Source organism: Dioscorea cayenensis, chromosome 19 (genome assembly GCF_009730915.1).
Source record: "Dioscorea cayenensis subsp. rotundata cultivar TDr96_F1 chromosome 19, TDr96_F1_v2_PseudoChromosome.rev07_lg8_w22 25.fasta, whole genome shotgun sequence".
Lineage (NCBI taxonomy): Eukaryota > Viridiplantae > Streptophyta > Magnoliopsida > Dioscoreales > Dioscoreaceae > Dioscorea > Dioscorea cayenensis.
In genome coordinates, this window is record NC_052489.1 from 13,132,336 (window position 1) to 13,136,399 (window position 4,064).

General features: G+C 45.5%; 1 pseudogene; it reads left to right on the forward strand.

Moving 5' to 3' along the window:
* Positions 1-3,073: 3,073 nt before the first annotated feature.
* The window catches only part of LOC120284051, a 5,498-nt pseudogene continuing 4,507 nt past the window's right edge, over positions 3,074-4,064 (forward strand).

Here is a 4,064-nt window from a genome sequence, read left to right on the forward strand (position 1 = left end):
CTGAACTTGAGTGCCAGCTTCTATCTCCTGACGAATCTTCTGGAAATAGCTGTCTTCCGCTTGTGCTTCTTTAATTCTCTCCAAGAGCATAGGCCGCACCACTAAACTCGCCAAATAACCACCTGCACCTTGTAAAATCACATGTAGCTCCATTCTTCTCATATCCTCTAGAAGTGGTCTTTGGGATGTAATCAATGCAGCTACACTGCTAGAAGACTTTCTGCTTAGTGCATCAGCCACTACATTTGCCTTCCCAGGATGATAACTAATAGTCAGATCATAATCCTTTAGCAACTCCAGCCATCTCCTTTGTCTCATGTTCAACTCTTTCTGGGTGAAAATGTATTTGAGGCTCTTGTGATCTGTAAACACCTCACAAGTCTCTCCATACAAATAATGCCGCCAAATCTTCAGAGCGAAGATCACTGCTGCTAACTCCAGGTCATGAGTGGGATAGTTCACCTCAAATGGCTTCAACTGCCTGGATGCATAAGCCACCACATGACCATTCTGCATCAATACACACCCAAGTCCGGTTTTACAAGCATCGCTGTAAATAGTAAAACCTTCACCAGGAGACGGAAGTGTGAGAATAGGAGTAGACACCAACCGGTGCTTCAACTCTTGGAAACTCTGCTCGCACTGATCAGACCACTGAAATTTTGTTTCTTTCCTGGTAAGCTTTGTTAATGGTGCTGCTAAGACTGAGAACCCTTCCACAAACCGCCTATAGTAACCAGCTAACCCCAAAAAGCTACGAACCTCTGTCACACTAGTTGGCCTCTTCCATTCAACAATTGACTCAACCTTCTTAGGATCAACAGAAATCCCATCTTTGGTTATCACATGACCAAGGAAAGCTACCCTGTCCAGCCAGAACTCACACTTAGAGAATTTTGCAAACAATTTCCTCTCTCTCAAGATGCCCAGTACAATCCTCAAGTGTTCTTCATGTTCTTCCCGGCTCTTCGAATACACCAGAATATCATCAATAAACACCACGACGAACCTATCCAAGAAAGGCTGGAAGGTCCGATTCATCAAATCCATAAAAGCCGCAGGAGCATTCGTCAACCCGAAAGGCATCACAAGGAACTCATAATGCCCATAACGAGTGCGAAATGCGGATTTGGACACATCTTCCGGCTTAATCTTCAACTGGTGGTATCCAGATCGAAGATCAATCTTCGAAAATATCTGTGAACCTTGTAACTGATCAAAAAGATCATCTATCCGTGGTAGTGGATACGGGTTCTTCACCGTCACCTTGTTCGACTCCGATAATCTATGCACAACCGCAAACTACCATCCTTCTTCTTAACAAACAACACGGAGCACCCCACGGAGAAACACTGGGGACGTATGAATCCCTTCTCCGATAATTCCTCAAGTTGCTTCTTTAACTCCTTCAGATTCCGCGGTGCCATCCTATAAGGAGCCTTCGATATGTGGTTAGTCCCCGGAACCAAATCAATAGCAAATTCAACTTCTACGTCGGGAGGCAAGCCCGAGGGAAGATCTTCGGGAAAACATCGAAAACTCCCTCACCATCTGGAATATCCTCTAACACTGGCCCTTCTGTTTTATCTTCTAACACTGTTGCAAGAAATCCCGAGCACCCACCCAAAAGTAATTTCCGAGCATGAGGCGAGAAATTACACGATGATGATGCGAGAATCATTCCCTAGAAAGGTGAACTCTGCTTCTCGAGGATTTTAAAAACTACACTTTTGCATAACAATCGACTATTGCATGGAATTTGAGACAAAAGTCCATTCCTAAGATAACATCATAGTCGAGTCATGGTCAGTAACATGCAAAGCGAGCTAGCAACTCATGACCGACGAACCATAATGGGGCAATTTTCACATGCTCTATTAAGCACAACATCAACTCCTAAAGGGGTTTGCAACACACAAATCATAATCCACGACCATAGCAGGCGGGGGCATGCTTACGAATAAAATGCGGAGCGAGATGAGCGAATGCGTGGCTCGAGAATCAAATAATGCGCAAGCATATCGCGAGTAAACCGCTAATGTGCACGACACCCTTTGCATTAGGCGTGTGCATCCTCGTGAGTCATTGCATAAACACGCCTGGGTCTTTGGCCTTCACGCTTCTGTTGAGTTGAGGGAAGTCGACTGCTCACTCGCTATCTCTCTTTCCACGCACGACACGAAGGCGGCTTGAGACTTGGGCGCTGACACCTGTCTCGAATCCTGCATACTAGATGTCCTCTGTGCACCAGAAAACCGCTGTGGACACCCAGCAATACGATGCTCCATACTGCCACACTTGAAACAAGCCCCAGTATTACGTCTACAATCTGCAGTAGCATGCGAACCTCCACAAGTAGCACATCTCTGTCCAGAACGAGGTGGAACAGGTGCAAACCCACGAGACCCGGCTGTCTTTCGGTGGCCCATTCACGATCTGGGATTCACCTTGTCTCGCCTCCAACCTAGGCTTTTCCTCCACTTCACGATCGATGGTTCCTCCATTGTCAAAGCTTCTATCCCTCTTTTTCAGAAACCTTCTATTTTGATCTTTAGTATCACTCGAGACGAGTGTCCAAAGACTTGGCACGACTCACAACCCTCTGCATAGCTAGTCAGAGTGCAAGGCGGCCAACCCCCTACGAATGTGCTGCGCAATCCTCCCTCAAAAGCGTCGGCCCCTGCCTCGATCATCATCTACCGACTTGAGCATATCTCGAAAAGTGCATCAAATTCCATCTCATACTCATCCACATTACATCGCCTACGAGTGAGATTGATGAACTTCTTCTCAAAGCTCGGACCATCTTGTCCCTTGTGAAATATTTGCGAGAAAAGAGCTTCTCTCAATTGCAACCAAGAACCAAACTGTTTCCCCTGACGAGTGCGAAGCTCCCCTTGATACCAATGATTTGCAGGACCCTTGAGCATGTACACACCAAACCTCGGTTTCTCTTCTTGAGTACACTTCATCACGTCAAAAAGCCTTCTCCATTTCTTCTACCCAAACTTCCACTTCATCCGGATTAGTAGTTCCCTCGAATGGTGGTGGACGGATCTTTTTGAATTCCATGATGGTTTTCTCCTTAGGGCTCTCGAGGGAAAGGGCGAAGGAGGAGGCTGAAGTGGTGGTGGTGCTGCGCGGCGCTGCTGCTTGTCTCGATCACGCACCACCCTACCACTTCTCGAACCCGGATCCATCAAAGTTTCCTGGTTATCAACCCTATTAGTCCCTTCCTCAGCAGGAATTTCGTGGTTATCAATCCTATCACTAGTCCCTCCCTCGGCGGGGATCCCACCGGCGATGAGAGGGACCAGTCCCCATCAAATCGACAACACTTCTACTAGTATCCCTACGAGGAGGCGTTCGCAAGGTAAAGCCCAAATACAATCAGGGCAGCTCAAACAAAAGATCCTATCAGATCAATAACACCTAAGGATACCAATCTAAACATCTGTCAGATCACCCTAACAAACTAAATCAGATGATTTTTTTGCTAGGAAACTAAGATCATAGTTAATGAAATCAACAACTCTCTGATACCACTAGATTTGTCACGCCCCGAACCTAGAGCATTGACAAACGGCCGCATACCTACAAGGTCGTGACCAAGTAGGCACGCAAGGCCTCAAAACCTGTCTCACACTAGATAAAACAACCTTTAACAAATACATTAACTTTCAAAAACAACATAGAGGCACAATGCCCGATATATATTGGAAGCAAGTAACAAGTGTCTCACAAGACATTAAACATAAGACATAAGTTCTAGGGTTCACAACAAGAAAGTTTATTAACTTGAAATATGACTAGGCGGCGACTTGCTCAACGACCCCGCTAAGCGTCCACCACCCAACCCTACTCCCCGATCCGGAAGATAGAGAGAACAACTTAATGAGCTTGGGAGCCCAGTAAGCAACCACTAAAAACATCGGGATCACAAAAATGTTCATTAGTTTTTAAAAGTGTACAAAATGTAACAAAGCGAAATAAATATCAAAATGAAATCCAGAAATCAGAATTAAATCATAATGCATTTGGTTTACCAAAATAACAAGCATATA